Source organism: Syngnathoides biaculeatus, chromosome 20 (assembly GCF_019802595.1).
Source record: "Syngnathoides biaculeatus isolate LvHL_M chromosome 20, ASM1980259v1, whole genome shotgun sequence".
In the NCBI taxonomy this organism is placed as follows: Eukaryota; Metazoa; Chordata; class Actinopteri; order Syngnathiformes; family Syngnathidae; genus Syngnathoides; species Syngnathoides biaculeatus.
The window spans coordinates 9,213,347-9,235,293 of NC_084659.1; the positions used below are offsets into that span (position 1 = coordinate 9,213,347).

Here is a 21,947-nt window from a genome sequence, read left to right on the forward strand (position 1 = left end):
GAAGGGGATTTTCTAGCTGTAGTTGAGTAGCGTGCAGCTGAGCCGTTCCTCATTTTTGGAATTCTTACCACCTCTGAGAGGTAATCGGTGAATGAGGTAAATCAACAGTCGGCGTCTCGACCCCCCCCCCCCCCCCAGAGGGACTCTCGCATGCGCGCACACATTCGTGGTTTTTTTTGTTTTTTTTTTAATGGCAGGGGTGTGACACACAGCGAGTTGAAAATGTTCATGTTGTATAATGTGATAAAGTTCACGTTTGAAGTTTTAACCCAAGACAAAATGACGTAATTCCTTTTGGGTTCAGGTCACTTTTTTTTTTTGTCTTAGCAATCAAAGTACAAATAGTTGTGCAGTACTGTCAATTTGTGTAATAGCTATTTTTGCACATCGATAAATGGCAAATGTTTCTTTAATTAATTTGCATAATGCTCGTGTGAAGCGCTGTGGACCTTGTAAGATGTGACACCAAAAACGTGAGGAAAAGCCCACAAGAACATCAGAACTTTATTAGGGGTTAATCGAAGGCGACTTAAATGTTGGCTTGTGTGTGTTGACTTACATTTTTGTATGTGATCTGTTAATCCTGAACAGTTCAGTGGGTGTGCACACTTTTGCAACCACAGTATCTCGTTTGTGTATTTTTATTTTGCCTTGCTAAAAACTTATTTTTAATTCCACTGTGCACGTTGGAAATTTCATTACAGCCAGAAAATGGTTTTCTTTGTTTTCGTTTTGTTGTTTGTTTTTGATCACGAAAAATGTAGCACTCGAAGAGGGGGTGTGTAGACTTTTCATAGCCACTGTATGAGCAGTAATGTCAAGTGTTTTTCATTCATTTGCTGTCTATTTTTTAGGCGTGATGTCTTCAAATGTAGGGATTAAAAGTAAAAAGTCAAAAGTAAACGACAAAAATATGTAAAAAATATAAAATTATTGGCCTTGACTTTGATGTCAACGCTCGGGAAAAATTGTAGCGCAAAGCAATTACATTCCCATCTGTGTGCGAGGGGAGTTTCCCGCCTCGGGGTTGCGCCGCAAAATGGTGAAATCCCAAAAGGTCGCTCTCTCGTAACTGAAGGATCCGTCTCGTATTTCCGTGACGCTCGGACCAAACTGGTACGGTCGGATTTCGGAACTAGCGTCGCGTTAGCAGAGGGGAGCTAACAAGCACACGCACAAAGAACAAACAGATAAAATGACAATCGACGTCGTCAAATAATTTGTCATGCTTATATGTATACACATTATATACCATATAAATACCAAGTACCACCATAATGAGCATAAAATACAGTTGCGTAATCGGCGTGAGGTATTAAAAACAACAAAGAGGTTTTATTCCTGAAAGCGTCATATTATTAGATACGGTTTGCGCATTTACGCTGAAATGAAAAAGATTGCATTTAAATGTATCACGCATAAAGATTAGTTGTAAATTGTACCTATGAATAAATATCTACAATGAAAATACCATAATTCCCATCTTACAGAGCGCACCTGGTTACAAGTCTCACCGAGTACATTTGTAAAGGAAATACCGTTTGGTACGTACATCGGCCGTAGCCGTGTAAAAGCTGCAAGTGCCTACATTGAAACACGAGATATTTACAAAGAAAGACGGCACACAGAAAGAGTTTAATGCTAAAGCTAGCGCTAACGCTAGCGCCGTGCTAAAGCTAACGCTAACAGGGCCGGTTAAAATAAATATCACTGAGACACGCCGGTACCACAGCAGCAACACACTGGCACAGCGCTAACGCTAGCACAGCGCGACTGAAATTTTGGTCCGAATTTTAGCAAATATCATAGAAGTTGATGCAGATGATTTGCCTCCGCGGGCCACATAACATCATGCGGCGGGCCGGATCTGGCCCCCGGGGCCTTGTGTTTGACACCTGTGATTTATCGTGTGATAATTTGAAATTTTGGTGTGGATTTTGACAAAAATCATGGAAGTTGATACACCTAATTTACCTCCGCGGGCCGGAGCTGGCCTCCAGGCCTTGAGTTTGACACCTGTGATTTATGATTTGATCATTTGAAAAGTTGCTACGGATTTTAACAAAAATCATGGAAGATGATACACGTGATTTGCCGCCATGGGCCACATAACATAATGCGGTAGGCGGGATCTGGCCCCCGAGCCTTGAGTTTGACATCCATGATTTATCATGATAATTTGAAATTTTGGAATGGATTTTAGCAAAAATCAGGGAAGTTGACACACGTGATTTGCCTCCGCAGGCCACATGATATCACGCGGCTGGCCAGATGTGGCCCCTGGGCCTTGCGTTTGACACCTGTGATTTATCGTGTGATAAATTGAAATTTTGGTGCAGATTTGAACGAAATCGTGGAACTTGATACACGTGATTTGTCTCCACGGGCCACATAAAATTATGCGGTGGGCCTGATCTGGCCCCCAGGCCTTGAGTTTGACACCTGTGATTTATGATCTGACAAGTTGAAATTTTGGGGCCGATTCTAACAGAAATGGTGGAAGTTGATACACGTGATTTGCCTTTGCAGGCCACATAATATCATTTGGCAGGCCCAGATCTGGCCCCCAGGCCTTGAGTTTGACACCTGTGATTTATGATCTGACAATTTGAAATTTTGGTACAGATTTGATCAAAAATTGTGGAAGGTGATACACATGATTTGCCTCTCTGGGCCACATAAAATCGTGTGGCGGGCCAGGTCTGGCCCCCTAGCCTACAGTTTGACACCTGTGATTTATTTTGACAATTTGACATTTTGGTGCAGATGTGAACAAAAATTATGGAAGTTGATGCACGTGATTTGCCTTCGCGGGCCACATAACGTAATGCGGTGGGCCGGATCTGGCCCCCGAGCCTTGAGTTTGACATCGATGCTTTATCATGATAATTTGAAATTTTGGTATGGATTTGAACAAAAATCATGGAAGTTGGTACAAGTGATGTGCCCTCCACGGGCCACATAATGTCACGCGGCAGGCCAGAGCTGGCCCCCGAGCCTTGGGTTTGACTCCCGTGTTGTAGCACATCAGCCCAGGAGGGTCCCGAGGTGGGAACCCGTCCTCCGATGTTCTTCTCAAAATGGACCACTCGGTTCTGATAACGCCGACGACGGAGGACTTTCTTGCCACGAGAATTTGTCTGGCGCGTATCATATCAAAGTATTCAAAACGCGTTTCTGGGGTCGGGCGGCGATTTTATGACAAGGACGACGTGTGATCCGCAGGTTCGACGCATCTATTATTAGGAGCTTGTCTGTGTTTTTGAAGCATGGTCGCGAGACGAAAAGCAGAGCGAGGGATATCAAAGAGGTTTGAAGTCCGGGGGTCTTTATCGCTTTCTGTATTTTATGCGGCGGCAATTTTTGACGATTTGAAAAGGGCGACTAACGGCCGAAAAGATCTCTTAATATTTGGTTTATGATATAATAGCTTGCGTGTCTAAAGGGGGAAATGTTTAGTGTCTTGGACTGAAACCGACCCATTGAGCAGTTGACCCGGGTCGCCGTTCCACCGCGCTAAAGCTTTAATCGGACGGGTTTGAATTGAATGGCATCGTTTGTCAGCGATGGAACCCGACACCTGTCGGAGGCTGCCGTTGCCGCGAGGCGTCGAATTGCACACACGCACTTTACCTGATCGGTGGTTCTCAGGTGTGTTGGTGACATTTTTGCCGCTGTGTGCATTCCAAACACCCTCAGGATGCCTTACGCCAGGGTTGTTAAACGCCAAGTTGCTAAACATTATTTGCCTCTTGCGGGCCACATAAAATTAGGCGGCGGGCCGGATCTGGGCCCCGGGCCTTGACTTTGACACCTGTGATTTATGATGTGACAATTTGACATTTTGGTGCAGATTTGAACAAAAATCATGGAAGATGATACATGTGATTTGCCTTCACGGGCCACATAAAATTATGCAGCAGGCCGAATCTGGGCCCCGGGCCTTGAGTTTGACACCTTTGATTTATGATATGACGATTTGACATTTTGGTGCAGATTTGAACAAAATCGTGGAAGTTGATACACGTGATTTGCCTCCATGTGGCACAAAAGATCATGCGGTTGGCCGGATCTGGACCCCGGGCCTTGACCTAGAAACCTGTGATTCATGATGTGACAATTTGGAATTTTTTTCCAATACTTAAAAATCATTTTAATGCAAAATATGTATGCGTAAAAAAAATCAAATGGAAAATGATGTAAGTTGATCCACGTGATTTGCCTTCGCGGACCACATAAGATCATGCGGCGGGCCAGATCTGACCCCCGGCCCTTGACTTATGATCTGACAATTTGAAATTTTGACGGCCGGATCTGGCCCCCTGGCCTTGAGTTTGACACCTTCGATTTATGACATGACAATTTGAAATTTTGGTGCAAATTTGAACCAAAATAATGGAAGTTGATGCACGTGATTTGCCTCCACGGGCCTCATAAAATCATGCGGCGGGCCAGATCTGACCCCCAGGCCTTGACTTATGATATGACAATTTGAAATTTTGTCCGATCATTTTAATGCAAAATATGTACGCTTCCAGAGGTAAACAGCGCGCGTTTGTATATTTTCGCGCCACAATCGACCTGCACGTTTTTGTGCCAACGTCGGACGCTTCCGACGGGTTTTGCGGGGGAAAGACGGAGACGCGCCAAGTGCGCCGACGGATATTTCCGAAAACTATTCCGCAAAATATTTCTACGATTTGTGTTCTTGCGCGACGGACGGCGTCTCGCTATGTTCTCGTTCCGGCCTCGCCAGGCTGCAGCCTCGGCGTCGCTCGGCCAACTCCGACCGGATTACGGCAAATAAAAGCGGGGAAAAAAATCAAAGCGTGTTCTTTCGCTGCGGTACGATTTCCCCCCCCCCCCCCTCACTTTTACAAAGGTATTTTTTTTTTTTTTTTTTCCTCCAGGAAGCTTTCATGCTGCTTGACGGAGCGCAACCATCTGTGCGGAGCGGCAGGGGACACCGGAATGGGAGATAAAAACCTTCCTCTGACTTTAGCGCACTCCCCGGGGAACAAAGATATCACAAGATGCCCTCGCGGATGCTTTCTTAATTTAGTCCCAAATGCAATTCGAGCCTCTTCGCTGACTCGAAAGTCATCTGGTGCGGTTTGACCTTCAGTGAACGGTGATGCTTATCGGAAAAGCTACGTAGCTCTACCCCTAAAACCTAGATTTTGTGTTACAAATGGAGAGAACGCAGAACATCTCAAGTCACAGACATTGGTCTGGAGCAATACCACCCGTGATTAATTCATCCGCAGATGATAACTATGTAAGATATACATAGACTGAAGGAGGTTACGGAGCCCATAGAATCACATAGACAATGTCGTTCAGTTGCTTGGCTAAGACCATCAATAAAGTATAGATACAAACAGGGTAAAATAAAGTATCGTATACGTTGATTGAATAATGTTATAGAACCCATAGAATCACATAGACAATGTCGTTCAGTTGCTTGGCCGCTTGACAAAGACTATCAAAGTATAGATACAAACAGGGTAAAACAAAGTATCGTATACGTAGATTGAATAAGAATATAGAGCCCATAGAATCACATAGACAATGACTCTTGACAAAGTCCATCAATAGAGTATAGATACAAACAGGGTAAAATAAAGTATCGCATACGTAGATTGAATAATGTTATAGAGCCCATAGAATCACATAGACAATGTCGTTCAGTTGCTTGGCTAAGACCATCAATAAAGTATAGATACAAATAGGGTAAAATAAAGTATCGTATACGTTGATTGAATAATGTTATAGAACCCATAGAATCACATAGACAATGTCGTTCAGTTGCTTGGCCGCTTGACAAAGACTATCAAAGTATAGATACAAACAGGGTAAAACAAAGTATCGTATACGTAGATTGAATAAGAATATAGAGCCCATAGAATCACATAGACAATGACTCTTGACAAAGTCCATCAATAGAGTATAGATACAAACAGGGTAAAATAAAGTATCGCATACGTAGATTGAATAATGTTATAGAGCCCATAGAATCACATAGACAATGCGTTCAGTTGCTTGGCTAAGACCATCAATAAAGTATAGATACAAATAGGGTAAATAAAGTATCGTATACGTTGATTGAATAATGTTATAGAACCCATAGAATCACATAGACAATGTCGTTCAGTTTTGCTTGGCCGCTTGACAAAGACTATCAAAGTATAGATACAAACAGGGTAAAACAAAGTATCGTATACGTAGATTGAATAAGAATATAGAGCCCATAGAATCACATAGACAATGACTCTTGACAAAGTCCATCAATAGAGTATAGATACAAACAGGGTAAAATAAAGTATCGCATACGTAGATTGAATAATGTTATAGAGCCCATAGAATCACATAGACAATGTCGTTCAGTTGCTTGGCCGCTTGACAAAGACCACCAATAGAGTATAGATACAAACAGGGTAAAATAAAGTATCGTATACGTAGATTGAATAATGTTATAGAGCCCATAGAATCACATAGACAATGTCGTTCAGTTGCTTGGCCGCTTGACAAAGACCACCAATAGAGTATAGATACAAACAGGGTAAAACAAAGTATCGTATACGTAGATTGAATAATGTTATAGAACCCATAGAATCACATAGACAATGTCGTTCAGTTGCTTGGCCGCTTGACAAAGACCACCAATAGAGTATAGATACAAACAGGGTAAAATAAAGTATCGTGTACGTAAATTGAATAATGTTATAGAACCCATAGAATCACATAGACAATGTCGTTCAGTTGCTTGGCCGCTTGACAAAGACCATCCATAAAGTATAGATACAAACAGGGTAAAACAAAGTATCGTATACGTAGATTGAATAAGAATATAGAGCCCATAGAATCACATAGACAATGTCGTTCAGTTGCTTGGCTAAGACCATCAATAAAGTATAGATACAAACAGGGTAAAATAAAGTATTGTATATGTAGATTGAATAAGAATATAGAGCCCATAGAATCACATAGACAATGTCGTTCAGTTGCTTGGCTGCTTGACAAAGACCATCAATAAAGTATAGATACAAACAGGGTAAAACAAAGTATCGTGTACGTAGATTGAATAATGTTATAGAACCCATAAATAGACATCAACATAGACTTCCAGTTGTTGCTGGCCGCTTGACAAAGACCATCCATAAAGTATAGATACAAACAGGGTAAAACAAAGTATCGTCGCTCCTGTGAGAGTCTTTTGTTCTGGGACCAGCAGCGTGGTCGGTCGCCAGAACTGCATTGTCCGTTTGTGTCAACAACAATTAGACGTAACGTCCGCCTCCCGCCGTGCCAAAAGTAAGCTTCAAGTCCGCATTTTGAACAGCGTGCCCATCTTTCTATACAAAGAGTCCATAACCGAAGTGGGGGGGTTAAGGTCGGGACTGGCTCCAACAAACAGCGCTAAGGCAAACTTTTGTTGTCCAAACAACAAAACAAAGGCTTGATTGCAGGCCGCAATGTTTTCCAGATCCCGAGGACATTTTAAAGCTAACGCGGGATTTGAACGGCAACCTAAAAACCCGTCATTTTGCGTCCCCCTTGGGTCCGATAATTCTGAGGTCTGAAGTCTCCACGATTGTGGCCACTTATTTATGTGAAAATCAGTTGTATTGTTACCTTGGCAAGGGAGGTTGTTGTGGGGTGGGGGTTTCTGTCGCCAGTTATTTAGTTCTTAGCCAGATTACGCAAAAACCTGATGTGGGCCAGGAAAGAACCCACAGATCCGAGGGGGATATTCCATCATTCCTAATTGGATGCGAGGCAGCTTGATGCATCTACTTGGTTTTTGCTAATAGATGAGAAACGTTTTTTCGGTTTTGAGGTCTGGATCATTGTCCTGCAGCAGAACTCAAGTCCGCTTCAGCTTGAGTTCAATCTCCTTCAGGATTTTCTGGTAAATCGCGGAATTCATGGTTCCCGCAATCACGGCACGTCATCCAGATCCTGGATAAGTGGTCACTGTGCTCTTGTGGTCATTCTCGTTGGTCACGACAGTCCTGGGAAGGTTCACCACTGTCCCCGGGCTTCTCCATTGATGGATAATGGCTCTTACGGTGGTTCGCTGAAGTCCTAAAGCTTTGGAAATGGCTCTGTATCACTTTTGTTGTAAATGACTGTCGCCCTCTAGACTTGGCGAGACTTCAGAGAACAGGATTCAGAGTCAATCTTGGAGTCTTGGAGACTTGGTACACTGTCAGGGCTACTGTACGCGTCCATTTCAGTCCCTTAAGGTTCAGTCGAAACAACCCCTTAGGGCAGAGGTGTCCAACTCCTTTTTGTCCTGACCCTCATTGTAGTTCCTGCATGGTTTTTCTCCGGGTTGTCCAGTTTCCTCCCACATCCCCAAAACATGCAACATTAATTGGATACACTACATTGCCCCGAGGTGTGATTGTGAGTGCGGCCGTTTGTCTCTATTTGCCCTGCGATTGGCCGGCAACCAGTTCAGGGTGTACCCCACCTCCTTCCTGTTCACGGCTGGGATAGCCTCCGGCCCTCCCTGTGACCCTTGTGAGGATAAGCGGCCAAGAAAATGGATGGATGGATGGAGGAGTAGGTGATTGGTTAGAGCATTGGCCTCACAGTTCTGAGGATTGAGGCTCAAATCCCGCCCTCGCCTGTGGGGTGTTTGCATGTTCTCCCCGTGCCTTTGTGGTTTTTCTCCGGGTAGTCCAGTTTTCCCCCACATCCCAAAAACCTGCAACGTTAATTGGAGACTCTAAAACTGCCCCTAGGTGTGATTGTGAGTGCGGCTGTTTGTCTCCATGTGCCCTGCCATCGGCCGGCAACCAGTTCAGGGTGTACCCCACCTCCTGCCTGTTCACGGCTGGGATAGGCTCCAGCACTCGCTGTGACCCTTGTGAGGATAAGCGGCCAAGAAAATGGACGGATGGATATTCACAGGAATCATGAAAGTTGACACATTTCCCTTCGCGGGGCGCATAAAATCACGCGGCGGCCCGGATCTGGCCCACGGGACTTTAATTTGACACCTAATTGTTGGACTCCTACCCGGCTGTTTTCCCAGAGGTTCTCCAAACTGTAGAACCCAAGGATTACCACCACGGGGATGATACGCCGTACCCCTGAAGGGACGGTGTTTTGGAATTGGGGTTCCTGCTTACCGGTACCTTTGTGCCTGCCCAGGTCAAGGACCAGGTCCTTGACCTGGGCAGGCACAAAGGTACCGGTAAGCAAGACCGGGTTTTATAGGTCATGTACCCGAAAGAAAGAGCGAAGTCGTGGACATTTCTTCATTGCTTCACATGCATTAATGACGCAATTGTGCGACGAACTGTCGGTCGCGGAAAGAAAAAACCAAGACCAGTTTGTATAGTTTGGGACGACCTTGAAACAAAACAGAGGGACGCTTGTGTGCAAATTCAATTACAGGCGCCATTTCAAACGCAAACAAATAGCCAGCTCGTTAGTTTGATGGATGGGAACGTGGCAATCAATGGGCGGCCATACATCATGTGCGATTACGTCCCCGTCTGCAGCTCCGAAGCGTCTCCGGCGTGCATCTGCGGCTTTTCAAGTCCCGTCGCGGCGTCGAGCAGCCATTTGCTAATCACATTAGGGGACTACTAATGTTGTCAATGCCCCCCCCCCACCCCCCCCCCCCACACACATTTCATTTTTTAACTTCATAAAAAGCGTAGCTCCTTTTCCGACGCATAAATAATTTGGTCGTTCGCTTTTTCACGTCGCCCTGACTTTAAAAACGAGACCACTGTGGCGGATGTGTTTTTCAAGTTGCTCTGCTGCGGTCTCGGGTTATTGTGGGGCAGCAGTGGTTGTTGTTCGGAAAGTCCTGGGAAGGTTCACCACTGTTCCCGGGTTTCTCCATTTTTGGATAATGGCTCTTACAGTGGTTCGCTGAAGTCCTAAAGCTTTGTATCACTTTCCAGCCGGATAGATGTCAATTATTTGGTTTCGCATTTTTGGATTATGGCAATTTTTTTGCATACTTTTGAAACAAAACAGAGGGACGCTCCTTTTCTGATAAATAATTTGGTCGTTCCCTTTGCACGTCAGCCTGACCTTAAAAACAAGACCACTATGGCGGATGTGTTTTTCAAGTTGCTCCGCTGCGGTTTCGGGTTTTGATTTTTAAGCCTTTGTTATTTTGGGACAGCACTGGTCGGCGGTTTCAAACTCTGCCGTGGATTAAATATTTGCCCAGTTCCTTATTGCTGAATCAGGATCACTGACCTTAACCGAGGGAAAAGTTCTTTAGACGTCGTGCTGGTGTCCTTGGTGACCTCCTGGATAAGAGGTCACTGTGCTCCTGTGGTCTTTCTTGTCGTCCGTGACAGTCCTGGGAAGGTTCACCACTGTTCCCGGGTTTCTCCATTCGTGGATAATGGCTCTTACAGTGCTTCGCTGGAGTCCTAAAGCTTTGGAAATGGCTCTGTGTGACTTTCCAGCCAGATAGATGTCAATTATTTGGTTTTGCATCTTTGGATTTGCAATTTTTTGCATATTTTTGAGACAAAACAGACAGACACTCCTTTTCCGATGCATAAATAATCTGGTCGTTCCCTTTTCGCATTGGCCTGACCTAAAAAACGAGACCACCGGGGCGGACATGTTTTTCAAGTTGCAGCCGTCGGAATTGAATAAAGACACTATTCATCGAATCACTGGCACGAAAACTGTTGGCTCAGGCATAAGTCGGGTGGGGGTGTGGGGACATGAACACATACAGTATCATGACTTGGACAGTTTCAGGACCTGAATGAAAGTAAATATTGCGAAAAACCGATGCAGTGGCGGAGCTAGTTCGATCATTTTTGCTCTGTGTCGCGCAAACTTCCAGTGTGTGACGCCTCCGTTTGTCCCTCGCGCCCTCCCGTCTTTTGTTTACCGCCAGATCGTTCTGCGCGACGCCCCATGCCCGTTATTCACAGCCCATTGACTCGCAATGGAACCTGATTGCGGGCCAAGGCACCGCGGCAGCGGCTCCCGGCCCAGCGGCCGAACGCACGCCGGTGTTGTTTTCGTCGGCCATGATGAAATGATTTCGTTGATGCCCCCCAACCCCCCCCCCCCCCCTTTTTTTTTTTTTTAAACAAAAGTCTCATGTTGTTTGTATTTTTGTGCAGGCAATGTTCGGGCAGCTATTCCTCGTCTCCTTCCTGGCTCGTGACTTCAGTGTTGCGCGAGTGATTGAAGAGAGCGACTCCATCCGTCCATTTTCTGAGCTGCTTATCCTCACGAGCCTCGCGGGAGTGCTGGAGCCAATCCCAGCTCCAGGTTTTGGGGATGTGGGAGGAAACCGGAGCACCCAGAGAAAACCCACGCAGGCACGGACGGGGAGAACGTCCAAACTCCATGCGGGCGGGGCCGGGATTTGAACCCCGGTCCTCGAAAACTACGTACAACAATGACTGACAAGATCAGATCCAAAATCTGGGTGAAAACTCAATGAAGACCTTTACAATAGGAAAGGTGAGACCATAATTTGTATGAAGTGTTAGGGAGTAATTAATTCCATAATTACAAAATGTATGTCATGTAAAAATGTATAATTCATATTGCAGTTGTTTTGGAATATTTCCATATTTACAATTTTATATGCCAAAGTTTGGATTGATTAATTTTTTTCTGTATAAATTCGTCCTTCTAAAGCCGACTCCTGTGATTGGCTCTCCCTGGTCACGCGCCATTCTGCTGTAGTCCCAAACGTGACATATTTGATCAAATATGACCTCATAATGCCACCCTCGGGAGTAATCCATTACTTTTGTCAGTGATTTGGAAAAGCCTGGTAATTTTGAATTTTTATATGTAATGTTCTCTGAATAGTGAATATTTGCCGTTAGGTCGAGATGTTATGATATTTTGTTTTTTCCACATGCTGTGCATGCTATTGCAACAAATGCATTTTTTTCAGAGTAATTCATATACAGTACTTTGTGTTTGTGTTATAACACTTTTATAGCACTAAATTCTCTAAACTGGTTTTATCTAAGTGTCATTTTTCATGAAAGCGAGGCCAAGGTTGACGCCCACCCCGCCGCCGTCGTTTTATCTCACCAACGCCGGAGCTCATCGGGGCCGTCGCCTCCTCGGCGTCGCCATGGAGACGGATCAATTATGTATGTGGGCTGCGTATTATTGACACAGCGGCACAGGACGACGAGGCCCGCGGCGTCGGTCGCTGACTATCGTGATCAAGTCATCATTGTGTGAAGTGGACAGGAAGCGGTCCATATATGGACTGGACGGGTGAGTTCGTGGCTGTTTCCGTTTTACGGGCGGAGGGACGCATTTCTGCGAGCCTCATGAGTTTTGCTCGGGACAATAGAGTAAATTCATGGGGGGGGGGGGGCGGGGGTTGTGATGTACATTGAAAAAAATGGAAACCATAAAGCTGTCACGTTGAGTAGAAATTCATCCTTGTCATAGTCATGAAACAAAGATGTCTGACTTATTGTGAAGCTGATTACTGTAATCACCCCCCCCCCCCACCCGCAACCCCATTAAATGAGGCTGGATGCATGTTATAGACTACACCGGGGGTGTCAAATTCATTTTTCTCACGGGCCACGTTGTTGTTCCGGTTTCCCTCAGAGGGTTGTTATGACTGAGGAACAAAAATCATGTATCATCTCATCTTATTTACGTAATCAATTTATGATCTACTTTTGGAATCAGAAATCAAGGTTTAATGTGTTTTTCAACTATTCACGTTTGGTAACGCAAACATGCTTGTAATATCTCAACTTTTATCATTTATGATATATGACAACTTGAAATTCTGGTCCAGATTTTTACTAGAATCGTGACACTCTAGATTTGGCTTTGCGGGCCACATAAAATCCTGTGGCGGGCCGGATCTGGCCCCCGGGCCTTGAGTTTGACCCCCATAGACTACGCATAGGAACACCTTTATCTCCTGCCCCCACACCCACACCCTGTGACCGCTACATTATTATCTTCCTGCATCCTATATATATATATATAATTTGTGAGGATAAGCGGCTAGGAAAATAGATGGATGCATATATTGGGGGGTATTACAGAAATAGTCATGATTTTTTTCCAAGAAAAATTTATTTTTATGAGAATATAGTAATATTTTTTTTGGGGAAAATAAAAGGTGTTACTTGAAAAAAGTTATATTTTTTTTAATAATTTTTAATGAAATTATTTTAATATATATTTCCTGATTAAATTTTGAGTTTAATATCAAAATATTACAATATTGGGCCGGGGGGAGTCCTCTAATAACGTGGATTCTGACTTTTTAGTCTGACAAACTACATTTGATTGTGAATATATTACTTATTTAAATCTTGTACTTCATTGATGGTATACTTTTAATATTATAACACTGTGATTTTGGAAAACAAATTGCTAAAAGTTTTGTTTTCTCAACAAAAAATTGAGCATAAAATTACTACAACTATACCGTAATTCCCAGCCTACAGAGCGCACCTGGCTATAAGCCTCGGTACACAGAAAGGCTTTAACACCACACGGGGCTAGCATTAGCACGGAGCTAGCGTGAGCTCAGCACTAGCATTAGCACGCATGGTTATAAGCCTCGGTACACAGAAAGGCTTTAACACCACACGGGGCTAGCATTAGCACGGAGCTAGCGTTAGCTCAGCACTAGCATTAGCACGCATGGTTATAAGCCTCGGTACACAGAAAGGCTTTAACACCAGCGCGGCGCTAGCATTAGCACGGAGCTAGCGTTAGCTCAGCACTAGCATTAGTACGCATGGTTATAAGCCTCGGTACACAGAAAGAGTTTAATGCTAGCGCTGCGCTAATACTAGCCCCAAGCTAACACTACTGCCATGCTAACGCTAGCCCGGCGCAAGCGATAGCGCCGGGCTAGCGTTAAACTCTTTCTGTCTACCGAGGCTCATAACCAGGTGTCCTAACGCTAGCCCCGCGCTAACGCCAGTGCCGCCTCACCGCAAAAACCTCAGGGTTGAAAGCGTGCGGAAAAAGTCGTGGGTTGTAGGCCGGAATGTTTTCTCGACTATAGGCGCCATTTTAATTCCTACGGCATATAGAACTATATGACCATAATGTTTCTTGGATGTTATGATTATAGGAGTGGGGGGGGGGGTTCCTCGAAAAAAAAAAAATCATCCCTTGTAAAAGGTCCCTGGACCCAAAACTTTGAACACTGGACTTGCGTGTCAACGTTCCACCTAGTGGAGAAATTGGTGAACTACAACAGCATACACAACTTTAATCGAATGTATATTATATACTTGCGGGGTACAATAACAAGCAGCAGCAGGAGGAACGAGTACTTAGCTGCTCCACATGTACACGTTCTGTATACGTAAGCGAATATGTACACAGGAACGGACGTGTTTGTGTGTGTTTGTCCGCTAAGTGCTCGCATACAGAGAAGCAGTTCTTCGTCTCCCGTGCCCCCCCCCCCACTACCCCGCCAACCCCCCACCCTTTTAAAAAAAAAACCTCCCATCCCTCCTCGCCATTCCGCTACAAGCCCACATGTGTTTTATTAGCGGGCAGGCCCATCGGATTGTAAATTCCGACGGCGGACAAGCAACATCAAGAGGCAAGAGGAGGGAGGGCCACTCGGTGGGAAAAAAGTCGGCGAATAAGAAATCCGCACGCACCCTTTCGGAGTCGGGGGGTCCTCCGCCGCGGTCTCGGGTTTTAATCTCATGCAGGTTCTCGCTAGGATCCCGACGCTGACAATGGCTGCCTCGATTGCCTCGGGACGGAGTCACAAACCCATCCAAAAACGCAACGGCCGGACGCGGCACAAACGGCTCGGCAGTGTGCTCGCTAATTGCTAATCGCGCAATAAGCCCAGCCCGATTACCTCCAGACCCGTTCAAGCTAGACGTCGCTTCAACAGAACCTGCCTCAGAATATGAAGGCGGCCAAAAGAGCACAAAGAACTGCGAGAAAATCCACCGAAAATACCAGAACCCATGAGAAGAAAAGCAGTCTAGAAAGGGTTGCAAATCCATTGGACTATCGTGAACCAGATTAAGAGTCTTTCCATCTATTATCCAAGATGCTTATCCTCACAAGGGTCACAGGAAAGCTGGACTACACCCTGAACTGGGCGCTGATCAGACTTCGACACCTTCACTGAGCGGGGAATCGATCCCGGACTGCCCGCGCCAAAGGCAGGCGTGTGTAACCGCTACACCATCGGTGACAGATTAAGAGTCATTATCCGCAAATGGGGGTGAAACAGTTTTGAACCTTCCCGGGAGTGGCCGGCCTACAAACACCCCCCCCCCAAAAAAAAAAAAAAACCTACAACTCATGCCCCGTTCCTGCACTCCCGTATCTCTGAAGGTATTCCTGTGTGTACCGACCTCCGCCTGTTCTCGTAATCCTCACTCCTTTGACACTCCTGCCTTCTTTGATCGATCTCCCCTGTACCGACTCCTGCCTGCCCGAGGACTCGCTCTCCACGCCCGACGTCCCGACTACCGCTGCTGCACCTGACTGCCTGCCCGATCCCCGACCTTGGAACAATAAACGTTTTTCCCGAATTACCTCTGCGTCTCCCGACTCCTGCATTCGGGTCCTACCTCCGTCTCGATGGGTCGTGACAGCCTCGAGATCCTTCTGGAAGAGCCGGAAGGAGTCGCTGGGGACGGGGAAGTCTGGATATGCCGGCTGAAGGTACTTCCCCCCGTGACCCGACGAGGAAGAAGATAGATAGATGGATAGCAAGGGCCTCCAATGATGAAGCTCGATATAATATTTTAGTCCGCATCCAGATGCTAAATGGGGAACCGATTAAAGAGGCTCGAGCGTCCCTTGAAGAGTTTTACAGCTGATGACGACACGCCAGCCGCGTTCGCGCTAGCTAAGGACAAACAGATTTCGGGTTTGAGTACATTTAAGCCGACGGGATTCGATGACAAGGCTGCGGGTGGCTCCGTATTAATCCGTGCGACATGATCAGCGACACTTGGAACGCCGCACGCCGATCCCGTTTGCCGAGCATGATGCAGCAGGCTGGGAATGCGCGCCGCAAAATACACAGCGGAAAAAAACGGGAAAAAAAAGAAAGGGGTTGAATAGTTTTGCATTGTTCTCGTGTGACGTTCAACCACAGCTGTCGTTGCCGCCGGTTCGTTTGATTTACACATGAACTGAAAGGATGAAAAGATTCTGGGAGGCGGGGGTGATGGTTCAATCTCACATGCGAGACGATGGAAAACGGGAAATTAGCTTGCGGCGTGTGAGCAAAAGCTTGCAACTTATTTTTCTTTTCGTAGACCATATTTTAAGTTTTCAAATGTACTGACAGTCTTGGGAATGTAGCGTTGTGGAGACCCAGAATTCATTACTGGGTTGTTTTTAGCTACAATGCTATAGTAGTAGAAAACCAAGCTAAATATTGCTCTTTACTTGCATTTGTTTTCTTTTTCTGCTGAGATTTCGAGCGCAGTTGACCTTTTGTGAGTCGCTGCTGCCACATTAAAATGATATAGCCGATAAAGCCAACCGTATGAAGGATCTGCAGGTGAGTAACGGCACCACACTGACCCTGAATCCGCGAGAAGTGAGTTGCGATACAGCGAGGATGGGGGGGGGGGGGGGTTGGCGTACTGTACGCCCTGCATCCGGAAATCTTAAATCACAAGCACGCAGTTATCAAAGTGGCGGCTCCAAGGACAACTCTGCGAAAGTCCTTGAGTGGCCCAGCCAGAGTCCAGACTGGAATCCGATCAGACAGCTCTGGGGAGATCTGAAAATGGCCGTGGAGCGTCAGAGGGTCAAAACCAGGACGCTCGAGATTTAGAAATATTCTTTTTAGTCTGCCGACACGGTAGATCCGCCCCACCGTTGAGCAATACAAAAAAAAAAAAATGCAATCAGTCACCAAGAGTGTGATCCATATTTTTTTCCCCTTCTCTGCAGCCCAACTTGTTAATTGTCGGCACACCGATTCAGTTTCCTAAGCCTTTGCCGGATTTCCGCCGACGCCCCGGAGTTGTCGCGCGCTCTTGTGAACTGGTCCGGCCTCCTTTCTTTAGCGTTTTCGGCGGCCGTCGTGCGCCCCGCGGGGAAGACGACATCACGTTGTTCGGGCGGCTTTTCCGAGGATGCGTTTGGCGGGAGGCCGCCCCGCTCGAGTCAGGATGAAGAGAGGACGCAGTTCTGCAAAATGAAAATCCGAGCTGCCGTGCGACTTTTATTGACGGATGGAAGGACAGTAAAAAAAATTTTTAAAAAAAGACGATAAAGATGAAGGCCATAGAGTGGACTTTTTAAGAGGTTTTATTTAAAAGGTACTGATATAACAAAACAACCCTACGCAAATTTATCCCCCCCCCAAAAAAAATAAGTCCCAACTTTCATAGGTGATCGTTCTGTTCTGGACTAAATGCGGGTGGTCCCAAATCCACCCAAAAACTTCTGAAAACAAGAACTATGTCGCGAGCCATCGGTGCAGGGGCCGACCCAAATGCAGGACTCCGAGACGACAGCATAATGTTCTTTTGGGTTTTGTTGCAGAAGTAGTGTCCGCACACGGGAGCACAACATAAACATATTCCAACATAAATAGGTGGTTAATTAACATGCCAAACGCGCAACAGCTGTGACGAGTGCCGGAGGCGGCGCCGCCCAGAGCGGTGACCAAACCCCGCCCTCCTGGCAGTGCTCCAGCCCTGCTCGTGTCAAGCTAGGATTTTGATTCTGCAGCTATAATTTTTGGGTTTATTTTATTTATTTATTTTGCGTAAAGAGAAAGTGTACCATGCAGTGCATCTCACAGGTGTGAAACCCAAGGCCCCAGGGCACAAAGCTGGCCCTCCACATCATTTTATGCGGCCCGCAAAACCAAATCACGAGAATCAACTTCCGTGATTATTGCACAAATGTGTGTCAAAATTCTGAAGGGTTTGTGGTTTAATGGTATTTAAATGGTTTGATTTTAAATGTTTAAATTTCTTTTGCATATGTAATATTGTAATAATAATGTAATAATATGTAATAGTTGGGAGTTTCCTCCACAGGATGTCCGGGCTCTCCCATAGAGATAGGGCGAGAAGCTCAGTCATCAGGGAGGGGCTCAGTGTCGAACCGCTGCTCCTCCGCATTGAGAGGAGCCAGATGAGGTGGCTGGGGCATCTGATTCGGATGCCTCTCAGATCCCCCCCTGGTGAGGTGTTCCGGGCACGTCCCACCGGAAAGAAACCCCGAGGACGACCCAGGACACGCTGGAGAGACTATGTCTCTCGGCTGGCTTGGGAACGCCTCGGGATCCCGCCGAAAGAGATGGAAGAAGTGGCTGGAGCAAGTGATGTCTGGGGATCCCTGCTGAAGCTACTTCCCCCGCGAACCGACCCGGACAAGAGGTAGATAATGGATGGATGGATAATGTAATAATAATGTAATAACAATGTAATGACAATGTAATAACGGCTTACCCTGGCTTATCCAAAGCCAACCCGTCAACCTCCAGTTGAAACCCCCCTCCGACTGCCTCCCTTCCTGGTCTGCGTGATGGTCTGGTATGGCAGGAATGTCACACATCACACGCGCAGACGCAAGCAGCCAAGGCGGCGACCACACAACTCTTGAGTTTACGGTCACTTGACAAGCGGATTATCGGGCCTTGAGGAACACGTATCTGCGGAATATACATCCACCCACACATATGCGCACACTGTACCTTTTTTGTTGTTGTTGTTGTTGTTGTTGGGGTAAAGGTCAGGAATTGTTGAATACAGCGTTCCCTTGCACCTATTCCAGATTCGGTGCGCAACAAATTTTGTTTTCATATTCATATTGCGGATAATTTGGGGTTTCGTGTGGATGCAGTAATTCATTTTTGGGTTCTGCATTCTTGCCCGTGACGCTTTCATGTTCTCCCGGGTTTCGGTCGACTACAGCGGGGCCTTGAGGTAAAAAAAAGAAGTAAAAAAATCAAGTTTTTCAAGATATGAGCTGTCATTTTTTTTTTTTTTAGCGCAAAGTTCATATGTGAGTCGTAAACTCAACTCACGTCGCAATAAGCAGCGCTTTGGCGAAGAGCGCGAACGGATCTTCTAAACCAGGGGTCTCAAACTCAAGTGAACTTGGGGCCGCTGGAGGCGGAGTCTGGCTGAGGCTGGGCCGCACAAAATAAAATTAGAAATTAAAAACAATCCCATTTTCTCAAACGTATTTTTTTAAACACAAAAGATGAAGGATGCTGGTGTTTACAACTTGTGTGTAAAACGTCTGAAAAATACAACATAACACTGCGAAAGTGCCATCCATATGAAACTGTATGGATGGATAATGTAATAACAATGCTTTCAAATGAAGGCGGGGGCTGCAAAATATCACCTCGCGGGCCGCAAATGGCCCGGGGGGCGCATGTTTGAGACCCTTGTTTCAAACTGTTAAACGACACCCAGTTGGGTGTATTTACTTGTATTTATTTATTTATTTTTACTTGTATTTACTTTATTTGTATACCAGTGTATTTTTAAACAAACAAACAAAATGGCTTCGCGCTAACATGCAACGGGCAACAGCGTGCTGACACAAACGGTGGCGCAACACATGTTGACAATCACGACGTATAAGTCATTTTCAGATAATTTGATGGATAAATGATAAAGACACCGAACATGTCATTGCAACTTAATGTGGAATGGAAAAAATATTGCTACAGTTGTTTTTAGTAGTACTAGAGGGGGTGGAAAAAAAACTGCATTGCCCCCCATTTAAGATGAAGATACTTGCATCGGGGCCACGCAAAGTTGAAAGTACAAAGCAAAAGTCAAGTAATGTTATGCAGATGAATAAGGAAACAAAAGAAAGCAAAGCGCTTGATATGTTGACAAAACGCAGCTGGGGTTGCAATATTATGACACCCCCCCCCCGCCCCCCTCATCGGGCCTTACGACGTGCATATTTATTCCATTACTTTAAAGCACGAGTCAACAATTTGTGACGATTCCCGAGCGGGGGTGAAAAAAACGCTTCCACGTTCCACACCAGCCGAGGCGTTTTTTTTTTTTTTTGCTTTGCGATCGTTGTGACATTTTAGGTGGGCGTCTCGGCTCAAACTTTAATCAAACCCCCCCCAAAAAAAGATAAACGGCGCCGTTATCCCGCCTCCGTACACGTTACCCGGCGCTATTCGCAATTACTGCGTTTTTTTTTTTTGTTTTTTTTTTCCACTCGTTTATCATTTACCGACTTAGGAAAGGGAAGAAAAATGCCATTTGAAACAGACATCAATAACTGAAACGATAACAGCGATCATACCCGAACGCCGCGCAGTTTGGCGATAATAGTACCACGTCTCAGCGCCTGTCAGATTTATGAACCTGCAAAGAAAACATTTTCAGACTCATTTCGAAGTGGGGTGGAAACAGGGCATCGTTTATCCAGGCACACTCAGCGGAGGCCTCTTTTGAGTTGAGCCGAAAATGAAATAATATGTGATATGTTAGTACATTAGCTGAGGGGCACTAGCGCTCGCACTTGAAAGATGAGACTCGGAGGGGCTCGCTAATACCAACCAGCTGGTCCGCTTGCAGTTGATTACAATGGCCGTCGCCCTCGTTCATCCGTCCCTCCGTTCCAGCCCCGACGGTAAAAGACAGCGTGAGCTTGTTTTATCAAGTGCGATCACTACACCCGCTGTAGTATCCGTAAGTCGGATGTCTTTAAAATGCGTGACCTCGTGAGTGATGGCAAAGGCGAGAATCGTGTGTTCAAAAATGTTATAGGCTCTCTCGGTACAGAGGGAGCGAAGTCGAAAGGCGAAGCTCTCAATTTACCAGTCGGTCTACGTTCCTACCCACACTTATGGGCATGAGCTGTGGGTCGTGACCGAAAGAACAAGATCCCGGATCCAAGCGGCCGAAATGAGTTTCCTCCGCAGGGTGTCCGGGCTCTCCCTTCGAGATGGGGTGAGAAGTCCGGTCATCAGGGAGGGGCTCAGTGTCGAGCCGCTGCTCCTCCGCATTGAGAGGAGCCAGATGAGGTGGCTGGGGCATCTGATCCGGACGCCTCCCTGGTGAGGTGTTCCGGGTATGTCCCATCCGGAAAGAGACCCCGAGGACGACCCCAGGACACGCCGGAGAGACCGGAAGAGCTGGAAGAAGTGGCTGGGGAAAGGGAAGTCTGGGTATCCTTGCTGAAGCTACTTCCCCCGCGACCTGACGCAGCTGGAAAGCGTTGGCCTCAGTTCTGAGGTCCTGGATTCAATCCCGGACCCGCCTGTGTGGAGTTTGCATGTCCTCCCCGTGTCTGCGTGGGTTTTCCCCGGGCACTCCGGTTTCTTCCCACATCCCAAAAACATGCAACATTAATTGGTGCGACTCTTTGTCTGTCTCCATGTGCCCTGCGATTGGCCGGCGACCAGTTCAGGGTGTACCCCGCCTCCTGCCGGTTGATACCTGGGATAGGCTCCAGCACTCCCCGTGACCCTTGTGAGGATAAGCGGCACAGAAAATGGATGGATAGTCTCTCTGTGCCGCAGATTTTCGTGGGTCTGGCACGTATCAACCACAGAGGACGACACCGAGTAAGGCGCTCGACACGCGTGCCAGTCAAAACCGAACACCCTGGGGGAGATCTCGCAACAAGCGGTCTTAAAACCCGGAGTGGTTGAAGGAGGAAGAGACGGGAGGCGTGGCGGCGCTCGGTGTAGAGGTCGCAGTCTTGAGGTTTAGGGATCAGGGTCGGGACGACGGGGTGACGGGAAGAAGCCGTCGGGATCCTTGAATCAGATGGAAGGTTCTGGGAACTGCTGCCAGCCCCGCGACTCTCACAGACCTTTTTTCCAGCTCCGTGTGCCGAACGTAAACATCCACTTCTTCCCCGGATGTTCTTAACGTGAGAACGGCAAGACTTTGAGTTTTTATTTCGGAGGGCTGGCGATGCTTTTTTTGTGAAAGACAACTCCACGCAAACAGGCCCCGAGCTAAGATTGGAACCTTGAA

At 46.3% G+C, this 21,947-nt stretch overlaps 1 long non-coding RNA gene across 1 annotated transcript in view; it reads left to right on the plus strand.

Annotated features, from left to right (window-relative positions):
* Positions 1-21,947, plus strand: part of LOC133493147 (uncharacterized) — a 56,603-nt gene that overhangs the window by 11,808 nt on the left and 22,848 nt on the right. Inside the window, exons 3-5 of the long non-coding RNA XR_009792862.1 lie at positions 11,127-11,472; positions 11,997-12,252; positions 18,015-18,356. This is a non-coding gene — a long non-coding RNA (uncharacterized LOC133493147). The remainder of the gene's footprint in view (positions 1-11,126; positions 11,473-11,996; positions 12,253-18,014; positions 18,357-21,947) is intronic.